Source organism: Leptonychotes weddellii, chromosome 5 (assembly GCF_054177405.1).
Source record: "Leptonychotes weddellii isolate Sample4059 chromosome 5, ASM5417740v2, whole genome shotgun sequence".
Lineage (NCBI taxonomy): Eukaryota > Metazoa > Chordata > Mammalia > Carnivora > Phocidae > Leptonychotes > Leptonychotes weddellii.
The window spans coordinates 86,894,177-86,906,655 of NC_138373.1; the positions used below are offsets into that span (position 1 = coordinate 86,894,177).

General features: G+C 41.3%; 1 protein-coding gene across 1 annotated transcript in view; it reads left to right on the plus strand.

Moving 5' to 3' along the window:
* The first annotated feature begins 1,164 nt into the window (after nucleotides 1-1,164).
* Nucleotides 1,165-12,479, plus strand: part of RASSF8 (Ras association domain family member 8) — a 120,655-nt gene continuing 109,340 nt past the window's right edge. Inside the window, exon 1 of the mRNA XM_006727735.3 lies at nucleotides 1,165-1,180. The gene's annotated coding sequence lies outside the window, so the exon portion shown is untranslated. The remainder of the gene's footprint in view (nucleotides 1,181-12,479) is intronic.

A 12,479-nucleotide genomic window follows, 5' to 3' on the forward strand; every position in this document is an offset into this window, starting at 1 on the left:
ATACATATCTGCATTTCCCGATGAAAGCACTGGTTTTCTTCCTCGACCGTTTGCTGTATTTAGTGGGGGGGGGGGGGGGGGGAGAGAAGGCAGTTTTCTGAATCTGAGCCCAGCTCTTTCTAAACTTGGTTACTCACGTCTGATTCATTCGCTGTGTTTTTCGTCTCCTGTCTCTGTCACTGCCTGCTGCTGAGAACGGGGTCGCTGAATCACTGCCACTCCAGAGGAAAAGCAATTCAAACCCAGTTCTTGGGGGATGGAAGGGCTTTTTTTTTTTTTTTTCTTTTTCTTTAAGCGTCTGCAGAAAAAGCCTCCTACTTTCCGGGATGACCGTAGAGGGCAGTTTTACAAGTCTCACCCCGGGCTATGGAAGACTGTGCTCCTGTGAGAGTCAGTAGGCACCGGTCACCTCACCACTTCGGGCTTTCCGGTCCACAGGCCTCGGCGGTGTGGGGTGTGTGGTGGAACGATTGGCGGCGGGGCCGTGCTAGGGGCGCCGGGGTGAGCTTGGCCCGGTGGGCCCGAGCGGCCGGGCCACGTTCCCCGCCGCTTTAAAAGCTCCCACAATGCAGCGCTGGCGTCCCAGTTCCGTTACAATGTCTCTCACGGCGCCGGCGAACCCGGGAGGCGCGGGCGGGGAAGCCGGGGAGCCGCGGCTGTAACCCGAGCGCCCGGCCGAGGGGGGCGCCCCCGCGCCGCTCCTCTCGCGCGCTCTGCCCGCGGCCGGGCGAAGGGGCGGAGCCGCCCGGCCGCCCGAGCCCGGCCCCCAGCCCAGAGGCACCGGCCGCGGGAGCGAGCCGGCCGCCAACTCCGCCGTCCGGCACGGCGCCTGCCGCCCCGCTCCTCGCCGAGCCTCGCTTGACCAGCGGCGGCGCTGGGGGCGGCTCCTGCGGGCGGCGCAGAGGCTGCCCGCGCGCTAGCACACCGCGGCAGCCCCACCAGGGGCGTCCACACTCACCTTAGCGCCGGCCGGGAGGTGCACGGAGAGGGCGCGCCGGGAGCCAGGGCCTCCCGCCAGTGCGGGGCGCGCGGCCCGCCGAGTGCGGCGGAGGGAGGCGCGACGGGCGGCGCAGCCGGGACAAGCGCTGGGCGGCCGCCGAGCTTCGGACGCCGCCGCGTCCCCAGCGCTCCGGCCGGCCTCGCCGGGCGGCCTGCGGGGGCGGCGCAGTTGCGAAACTGAGTAAGTATTAACTTTACTCGGCCGCCGCGATTTCTGGGCAACGTTTGGGACCCCTCCCTCCTCCTCGTGGAGCCTCCGGGCTTCCCCTTCCCCGCCCCCTCGCCCCTCTGTCCACACCTTGGGTTTCTTCGCGGGTTCTGCTCTCCGGCCTCGGGCTCCCTGTTCCTCCGGTTCACCTTTCCCTGTTGGGTTCGCCTTTGCGCCTTCTCCCCGCCGCACACACGCGCCTCTGCTTGAGAAGTACAGGCTTGTGCCCTGCTTCTCGGTTTCCTCCCAATGTCCTTGGCAGGGGAGTTTAGAGGCCACTTTTGTTGGCCAGGGAAACGTATGTATAGCTTCTTTAATATTTTTCTCTCCGAATGAAAATCGGATGCTCGCTTGCCGGGTGGCGGCGGTTTGGTGAACGTCTCTCCTCTGAAAACACGACTGGTTTTTAGGTTTTAAAATTTTGTTTGAACGCTTAACCATCATCCTCTGTCCCTGTTTCCCTTTGCCGCCAACCGGTCTGGGGAGGGGAGTCCAAAAGAGGGGACTTTCAAAGTAATTCCGTTTTGCAGACTAGAAACTTTGCGAGGGTACATCGCGGCAAGCTTAATAAGCTTCAACCTGAAGGGACGTGAGCTTTGAACGTGGGTCCTTGTGCGGCACTGGAGCTTACAAGCCGAGTACCTGGGTTCGTAATCGAGTGTTGGCGTTGTTATTTTAGCATCGTAGAGCCGCCTGGTGTTGCTAAACCACTACTTTTTCAGCATCAAATGGCATCTTGAGCAGTGCAAGCGTTGAATGTAATTACGGGTCAGTATTGCCTCTGATCTTTAGGGATTTAGAAGGGAAATAGATGGAGGGCACATTTCCTAGCTGACTTAAATCCATCAGGTTAGCTGTGTCAGTACATCAAAACCTTGCATTAAAAAAAAATTCTTCCAGCCTGGTAACGGCGTGGAGGAACATTTACGGATTTTCCAGTATGATGTGGCTCAGCAATTCCTCATTAGACCTGTTGTGTCACCAGAAAGGACCTTTAAATATGTACAGATCTCTGCTTTTCTGCCGATTGGATTAACCACTTATTCTGGTAGAAGGCCTTAGGTAGTTCCCCACCCACCCCCCCGCCACTTTTTTTTTTTTTAGTTTTTCATCTTTGGGTTGCCAGGAGTTGGCCATCCTGTTATGAAGGAATAGAAAATGGGAAGCTTTCTTAATGGATTTTCAGAATCCCGTCCTCTGCCTGGGTAAGGCAGTAGTGAATGCCTGCTAGACCTCTCTGCAGGAAGAGGTGCCAGGTGGACACAAGAATCAGGAGGAAGGACACAGTAGTACTATCATTTTGGAGGGTGGTTTGTGTGTTTATCTTTTAGTGGACATATTAATGCTACTTTTTATTTATCTCCATGGCAAACTCTCCCAAAAAACCGTGAAAATTGCATATGACCATACCTTACTTTAAGAAGACTGAATGTAATTTGATTATTATGTTGAAGGATCAGACCCACTAAAATATAATTTGTAATGTAGGTGATAAAACCTTTCAAAAATCTCCCCCTTCCTCATTTTCTCCCCTTTTAAGAGCCTCAAGCTGGTACTTTCAATAATAGACACAATTGTTAGTAATACATTGAGTTCTTTCTAGGTTCATTAATCAAGCCTAATTTCTGGGCTTCAATAGCTGAGGGGGACATCATCCCAGAGAGGGAGAAAATCATGAGACTCTGCAGATAGGAAAGGCATTTCAGTTTGCTAAAGTGTCATTGTGCTGCAGGGAAAAGCTTTTAAAAAGACGAGAGAATGTTTAGGTTTTTAGCTTGCATGTTTACTGAATTTGGCATTTGGTTAAGATATTTGGGAATTGCAGATATTAAATTCTATACAGTTGTGGTATCATTTCTTTTTGCCTAACATTCTGTTCTTTTAAGGTTTTGGTTTTTTAATGGGAATCTCAATTCTTAGCTTTTGTAGCCTTCTGTACTGGGTGGCTTGCATTACTTTTGGACTTGAACACCTTCGCCATTTTTGAGAAATAGTTTTTCAGAATTTCTTGCTCAATTGATCTATCTTATGTTGATATATGTATGGCTTGAGAGTAAAAATATTGTTTGCTGCTGGGTATTGCTGCTTTTTTCATTATGGTTCATTCCTGGCATCGTGGCTTTGCTCCTTTATTGTAAAACATTAAGGTCCTAGATACCTTGCTAGAGTTCGAAACATTGCAAAACTCTGCAGATAGAAGTGGAGTGGGGTTGGGAGTGGTAAAGGAAAACATTATGCACCATAAATCTGAGAATTTGGATTTAAAAAATAAGGTATCACCTGTTTACTCTTCTTGGGTGCTAGCTTGCTCCAACCCTAAATAGATTTCAAAATGCAAAGTGTAGAAATAGTTTGTAAGAACTGTGTATTGTGGAAAGAATGCTTACCCCACAGCCAGCCAACCAGACTTGGATGGCAGATGTGACTTTGTCACTTTGAACCGAATGAGTTCGTCATGCTACTGCAACGTCATGATCTGCAGTTTGCGTTCTGTAAAATGGGGATACCGCTACTAAAAAGGGATTCTGTGACAAGTAGAATATATAATATAGTGCTTTGTACATCGTAGCCAATAAATGGCATTATCTCACACTTCTCCAGAACTGAGCTCTTGATTACCCAAGCTTTCAAACAGTTCCTCCTCTGTTTTTCATCTCATCCATCCAACAAGTGGCTCAGGCCAGAAGGCTGGAATTTATCCTTCATTCTCTCTTCTGTTCTTTCACCCCTTCCAACTCCCCCCACACACACCTTATCTACTTTTATGGAAAAATCTCTTTCAAATCTGTTTGATTTTCAGCCTCTACTATGCTTCCATTCTACTTGAAGCCACCATTATCTTTCTGCATTGCCTTCTGCATATAAGCTGTACCCCTTCCAGTCCCTTTTCCCACCAGCAGCCTAAGAAGAAAAAAAAGTCACTTGATGTTTAAAGTCTTCAAAGCTCTTAGGAAACACATTTATTTCTCCAGATAAAATATGAAATCTTCAACATACCTATAAGGTCCTGCATGATTTGGCCACTGCCCACCCCCCCATCTTCATCCTTTGCCAGCCACATTGTCCAGTTCTCCAGCAGACTCACCTCAGGGCTCTTCCTCATGCTATTGGTCTCTATTTTAGGACCATCTCCTTGAGTAATTTGTCATCCTTGGGTACAAATTCAGATACCCTCTTTATAAATGTCTTATCAACCTTCTCATCATGTAACTTAGAATCCCTTTATTTTCTCCCTCATAGCACAATCATCTTTCCTTTTTAATGTTTGTCATAACTTATAATTGTGTATTATTTAACTACTTAATGTTTATCCCTTGCCTTCCAGGGCAGAAATAATGCCTGGTTTATTCACTAGTCTGTACTCAGTGCCTGATGCATTTAGTAGGTGCTCAATAAATGGTTATTATTATAATGAATAAGATAATAACATTAGCTTTGTATTTGTATCTTGATTGCCTTCTTTATCACTGTTTAATCTGCTTTTCATAACAGAAAAGCCAGACTGACACTCTCCTGTTTTTCTTCCTTTCTGGTGTTATATATAATATGGAACAGCATTTGCAGATACTAGGCAAAATTAATGCCAAAAAAAAAATTGGGGCTTTGTGGAAAATTCAAAGTAATAAATTGAGATACCTTTTAATTAGTGTTACCCTTGTGATTTTCTTTTGTAGATAATCCTTTTTCTAAGTACATCATTAAAGTAATTATGCTTTTTTTCATCAGCACAGGATTACTGAAAGAAATCTTACTATGTCATATTATTTTACACATGTCATGTGATAATACATTAGTCAGCAGCTGTTGATCACTCAGTGATCAAAAGGAAGATAGAGAAAACTAGTAGAGAAATGAGAGTTATAGTTATAAGGATGTTTAGTACTGTCCAGTTGTTGATGTGACTTGCATAAATAACTAGATATCATTTGAACATTTAGTTAAGGTAGCAGAGTAGTTGTTTAAAAATTGGAGCCACCTAGAGGTCTGGAAATTCTTTTTCCTTCTCTCACTAAAGCATTCCTTCTTTTAGTCAAAAAAGTCTCATGACATTCCAAGACCAAGGAAGGCTTAAAGCTTTGAGTATTTTTGTCATGTGGTTGCTCTTTACAAATTATTAGTTTGATGCACTATAGCTCTAAAGTATTTATGTTCTTCTTATTATTTCTAGTCTCTAATTCTTACATAATCACCCACATTTTCTTTTGTTTCTTAGGACTTGAGTTTCCTTTTAGAATTTTCCCTTTTACCCTTAGAGTATAATTCCAGTTCCTTTCTAGTTTTGTATTTTGTAGGTCATAAGGTATACAGAGAATTTAGAGGTTGATTCTAGTTCTTTCATGATTTATTGGTTTGCACTTAACCTCTGGGTTTCTCCTGAATGTTATGCTTCATAAGTGGTCTGGACTCTGAGTTTTTGTCAGCAAAAAGCTGGATGCCCTTGGGTTGGGAGAGCAGGGAAAATTAAAAAAGCATTTTTAAGTCCCTGTTATGTGCCAAGCTCTGGGCTAAGTGCTTTCACAAAAGAAGAATGAGTAGTTCACCTGATTAAAATCATAAAAAGGAAGCTTCAGCTTTTCATACATTGGCTTTACTCAAGAAAATTGTTCTTGTTGTTCCATTTACCCACCCTTTATTTTCTAGTTGGGAAGGCCTGGCAAGATAGAGAAGCCCTCTCTAGCCCAACCCATTACCTTAGCTTTTTATTTTTTTAGACCTGATTTTACTTGTCTAAAAATATTGGAACTGGGGCCAGAGAGGGGCATGCCCTTTGATTTGTCTTTGAGGTAGGTCTCTGTGCCCCAGGACATTTGCACCGTGAATAGCTACCACTGTAGCTAGTAGGAGGAAAAAAAGTTATTGTTTAAAACCCATTATTTTTTTCCCTCATGTATACATGCTTACTTGGTTACTTTGGGTGACCTTGAACAAGTTGCCTGGGGCTTTATAGCACCAGTAGTATCTATTACCTATTTATTTCACAGCCTTGCTATAGGATTTAGAAGTCTTATTTTTGGCAATTTTTTTTTTTTTTTTTTTGCCACATTCAAATATATCCCAAAGCTCATTACAATTAACTCCAGTGCTGTCCAAGTTTTATGCATCAAGAAAAATATTTTCTTATTCAGTAGTATGTGTTTTAACTCTTTGTTTTGATAAGAAATCAGATATGAGTACAGGTTCTAACAAGAGGAGAATTTTAATAATTTTCTACCAGGTTTTATTCATGTGGGTGATATATTTTGTCACTTGTTAACTGTCACTGGCCCCTGGCTAAATCATGTTTATCTTCAATTATAGTAATTTTGTTATTGGAAAATCACTTAAAATTAAATTATTCTTCAGAAAGAAGCACATACATTGAAAAAAATTAGAATTCTCTTAATGGGTAGGTATTGGACAGAAAAGTAAAATATCAGTCTAATTTTTGCTTAAAGTATTTGAACAGATTTATAATTTCTGAAACCCTACATAGAAATACTATTGAAGATAGGTTGGGAATAATTTGCAGTGTTTAATGTAAAATTTGGTCATTTCTGAAACAAGTTCTAATATTTGATGCCATTAGATGTCAGGAAACCTAAAATAGTTTACTTGAGCTATATTTTTCTTTCTTTTTGTATATAATGATTTCCTTTTCTATTTCTTTTTTTTAAAATATCTTTACTGAGGAAAACTGAGATAAACAGCTACTGACATGCAATGAACTGCACATATTTAAGTGTACAATTGGATAAGCTTCCAACCTATGTATATAAATATGAAATCATCACCACAACCAAGATAGTGAAAATATACATCACCCTCCCCAAGTTTCTCCATTCCCATTTGCAATCCCTTGCCTGTCCATCATCCCCTCCCCCCAGAAGCTTTGCTTCTGTCTCTGCAGAGTAGTTTGCATTTTCCAGAATTTAAATGAATGGAATCATGTAGTATATAGTCTTTTTTGGTCTGGCTTCTTTCACTCAGAATAATTATTTGGAGATGCATTTATGTTGATATATGCAACAATAGTTCAGTTCTTCTCATTGCTGAATAGTGTTCCATTGTATGACTATACGACAATTTATGTATGTACCTGTTGATGGACATTTGAGTTGTTTCTAATTTATGTCTATTAAAAGCTGCTGTGAACATTTGCATATCACCCTTGAATGGACATATACCTTCATTAGTCTTGGGTAAGAACCTAGGAGTAGAATGGCAGGATCATGGTAGACCTATGTTTAGCTTTTTCAGAAACTGCCAAACTGTTTCCAAAGTGATTATATCATTTTACTCTCCTACCAGCAGTTTATAAGCATGATGATTCCTTCACATTCTTGCCAACACTTAGTATGATTAGTCTTTTTAATTTTAGTCATTAGCAATATTTCATTTTGATTTTAATTTGCATTTCCCTAATGACCAATGGTGTTGAGCATCTTTTGATGTATTTTTTGCTATCTTTATATCTTCTTTGGTGGTCTGTTCAAGTCTTTTGCTCACATTTTTATTGGGTTGATTGTTTTCTTATTATTGAATTTTGAGAGTTCTTTATATATTTTGGGTAAGTCCTTCATCAGATACATGCTTTGTAAAGATTTTCTTCCAGTTTGTGGCTTCTCCTTTCATTTTCACAGTGATTTTTGAAGATGAGAGGTTTCTAATTTTGATGAAGTCCAGCTTATGATTTTCTTCTCTTATGCATTGTGCTTTTGGTGTCCTTAAGAAAACCTTTGCCTAAGCTAAGGTCACAGAGATTTTCTTCTAGAAATTTTCTGATTTTTTTCCTAGAAGTTTTATAGTGTTAGGTTTTACATTGAAGTCTATGAATCTATTTCAAGTTATCTTTTTAAAATAGATTTTATTTTTTAGAGCAATTTAAGGTTCACAACAAAACTTCACTGAAGGTACAGAGATTTCCCATATACTCCCTGCCCCCACACCTATATTCCCTCCTCCATTATCAACATTCCCCACCAGAATGGTACATTTGTTGCAGTTGAACCTACACTGACATATCATTATCACCCAAAGTCCATGGTATCGTTTACATTAGGGTTCACTCTTGGTGTTCTAAGTACTATATGTTTGGGCAAATGTATAATGACACATATCCATCGTTATGGCATCATAGAGTAGTTGCACTGCCCTAAAAAATCCTCTGTGCTCTGCCTATTCATCCCTCCCTCTCAACTAACGCCAGGCAACCACTAATGTTTTTACTATCTCCATAGTTTTGCCTTTTCTCGAATGTCATAGAGTTGGAATCATATGTTTTTGTTTGTTTGTTTTTTAAAGATTTTATTTATTTTTTTGACAGAGAGAGACACAGCGAGAGAGGGAATACAAGCAGGGGGAGTGGGAGAGGGAGAAGCAGGCTTCCTGCGGAGCAGGGAGCCCGATGCGGGGCTTGATCCCAGGACACTGGGATCATAACCTGAGCCAAAGGCAGACGCTTAATGACTGAGCCACCCAGGCACCCCTGGGATCATATGTTATGTAGCCTTTTCAGATTGGCTCTTTTACTTACTAATATGCATTTATGTTTCCTCCATGTCTTTTCATAGCTTGATAGCTCATTTTAGCCCTGAATAATATTCCATTATCTGGATATACCACAGTCTGTTTATCCATTCACCTACTGAAGGACATGTCTGCTTCCAAGTTTTGGCAATTATAAATAGAGCTGCAGTAAGCATCCATGTGCAGATTTCCGTATGGATATAAGTTTTCAATTCCTTTGGATAAATACAAAGGAGCACAATTGCAGGGTCATATCATAAGAGTATGTTTAGTTTTGTAAGAAATCGCACTGTCTTCCAAAGGACTTTTCCAAGGAGTACCATTTTGCATTCCCACTAGCAATGAATGAGAGTTCCTGTTCCTTCACATCCTTATCAGCATTTGGTGTTGTCAGTATTTTGTATCTTGACCATTCTAATAGGTATGTAGTGATATCTCATTGTTGTTATAGTTCCCTGATGACACATGATGTGGGGCATCTTTTCATATGCTTATTTGCCATGTCTATATCTTTGGCAAGGTGTCTGTTAAGGTGTTTGGCCTGTTGAGTTAATATTTTATATTGAGTAAGTTTTGGATTGAAGTTCATTTTCTGCATATTGAAATCTAATTGTTAAAAAGACTGTTCTTTCTCCACTGAATTGCCTTTGCATCTTTGTGGAAAAGGAGTTGTCTGTTGTATCTCTTTTTATTTTATCAGTGGACATTCACAGCTGGAAAACACAAACTAAAGAAAAAGCAACTAAATCGTGTACTTGATAATGAATGTATTTTTGGCATGTTTAATAAAATTTCTCGTTTCCTTACTGTAACCTTTATGTAAACCTTTTCTACTCAAACATTTCTTTTCCCTTTCTCTTCTTGTAATTTGCTATGTATTATAATAATAAAGTCTGGTGGTGGGGGACATGCATAACTTACCCCTTTAAATTTTAATTATCTTTACTGTTAGTGAAAATTAATTCTGTTTTCTCTCTCTGAAAATCTCCCAACCTAGATCACACTTTCCATTTTAATTTTTCTAATTTTGATCTCTTTTCCTATTATATTATTGAATAATGATACGTGGTATATATTGGAAAGAATGCCCACTTCAGTTAAAAGCCTGGCTGGACCTGGATAGCCTTGGAGTAGTTATAAAGCTTACCCCTTCTCAAGTTTCCTTTAAATGGGGTTACTAATTCATCACTCAGGGCTGTTTCGGAATAAAAGTGATGTTTATAGATGTCCATATATGGAAATATGCATATGAAATGTCTCAGTGAAGGGTTAGTGCCTTTCCCCTTCCAACTCCAGTAAGCTGTGTATACTTCTTATGTCTGAACTAGGAGTCTGAAGAGGCCTCAGTGCTCTTTGGAGAGGACAGATGCTCCATAGGCTGTCTAAGCTGATGGTCTCAGAAGAGAATGTGGTCAGTGTAGATCATCCAAGTGTGAGAGAAGAGTGTTTACTAGTTAACGTGGATGATCATCCTCATCCTCACAGTCTGGAGTTGGCTGTCTGCTAGGCCATTCTCCATTAGTAATCCTTTCTCTCTATTGATTTTCAGGCTCCTCTTCCCTTCTCTCCTTACCTTCAGCCTGGAAAGAATATGCTCAAGTCTCTCTTGACATTGCTACTCCTTCTAGCAGTCTCCTTTCTTAACCAACTTCTTACAGGAGTTGTCTATGCTTAATAGTTCTACTATATTACCCTACCAACTCACTCTACTATATTACCATACCAACTCACTCACAAATGGAAACATTTCTTGCCACAGGCACCAGTTTCTTAATTGCCAAAATAAATGGAAACTTGTTACCTCTGATATAACAGCAGCTTTTTGTTGTAAGTTTGCCCTGTTGAGCCATCTCCCTCTGTCTTCAGACTTCTTGGTTTCCTTGTCAACACTCTTTTTTTTGTTCATTAATTCATTCAGAAATGAACTGCATGACCTTCCACACAGGGAGTTATAACAGAGAACAAAACACACAAAACTGCCCTCATAGAAAGTACACTCTATTGGAGGTAGTTAGATAATGAATGAGTCATTTTACATGTTTTACAGGATGATAAATGAATCAGAGAGAAAAAATATAACAAGTTGGAGAAATTGAAAATGGTGGGGATGGGAGTAGAGATGTTATTTGATATTAGATGGGCAGGAAGTCCTTACTCATGAGAGCACATTTGAGTAGAAAACTTAATGAAGTGAAGGAAATAACTCTGCAGCTATCTGGAGGAAGAACACTCCAGATAGAGGAGAGAGTGGGTACAGAGGCACTGAAGCAGGTGCATGCAGTTGTGCCCATATCATATCAGTGAGGCTGGGAGTAGGGGGAGGGCAGGGGATAGGAGCAGGAGACAAGGTAGAGGAGGTAGGGGGGCCCATATACCAGGCACTTACTGTCTATGACCGGGATCTTGGTTTTTACTCTTGAGTAAGAAGACAGTTGAGGATCTTGAACAGAGGAATGAAGGAGTTGGAGGCAAGCATAGAGTAGTAGGCAAGAGCGTGTACCGTAGAGCCAGCTGCCTAAATTAAAATCCCAGCCCTACACTTACTGGCTTTGTGGCCTTGTAGTAGTTCTGTAACATCTCTGTGCCTCATGGGTAAAATGGGAATAGGAATGATATCCATCTCACAGTGTTGTTATGAGGCTGAAATGAATTAATATTTGTAAAAAAAAAAAAAAAAAGCATGGCAAATAGTATAAAAATGCTTATTAAATACAATTAGTAAAATTAAGGAGGCTCACTTTGCTGCCATGTGGAAGGGGCTTGTCAAGAGAAATTACGAATAGCAGAAAGCCAAGACATGGAAACAACGTTGGGCATCCATCAGTCAATGAATGGATAAAGAAAATGTAGCATATACATGCAATGGAATATGATTCAGCTAGAAGAAAGGAACCTTTGCCATTTGTGACAACATGGACAGATCTTGAAAGCATTATGCTAAGTGAAATAAACAGAGAAAGACAAATACTGTATGATCCCATATACATGTGCAATCTAAAAACAGAACAAAACACCCAACTCATAGATACAGAGAACAGATTTGTGGTTACCAGAGGTGGGGGAGTGGGGGTGGTTGAAATGGGTGAAGGGGGTCAGAAGGTACAAACTTGTGCTTATAAGGTACATATATCCAGGAATGTCATATACAGCATGGTGACTTAATAAAAAGAAAGAAAAAAAGTAGGCAGACCAATTAGGAGATGATTGCAATAATTCATTCAAGTGATGGTTTAGTTGAGGTCCTAGTGGTAAAGGTAGGGAAAAGGGTCATATCATGGGTGTGTTTTGGAAATGAGGATGACTTACTGGTTGAGGAATACAGCTGCTTTTCCTCCCATCTCTGATCTTTCTGGCTCAGTCGTCTTTGCTGCTTCCTTTTCTCCCTTTTGACCGGGGTACTCAAACAGGGTACTAGTATTTGGAAATATGTGGGGGCCTTTTTTGGCTGTCACAGAGACTAGGCCGTGGGTATTTCTTGTGTTCAGTGGGCAGGGGCTGGGCCCGGGTGTTCAGCATTCTACACGGTGAAGACATGTCCTGTGCAAATTGCCAGTAACATCTTTGTTGAGACATGCTGCTTTAGACCTTCTTCCCACCTCCCTCCCCTCGTCCCCAGGCCTAGGATTTTTTTATTGTTATGTTAATCACCATACATTACATCATTAGTTTTTGATGTAGTGTTCCATGATTCATTGTTTGTGCATAACACCCAGTGCTCCATGCACAACGTGCCCTCTTTAATACCCATCACCAGGCTAACCCATCC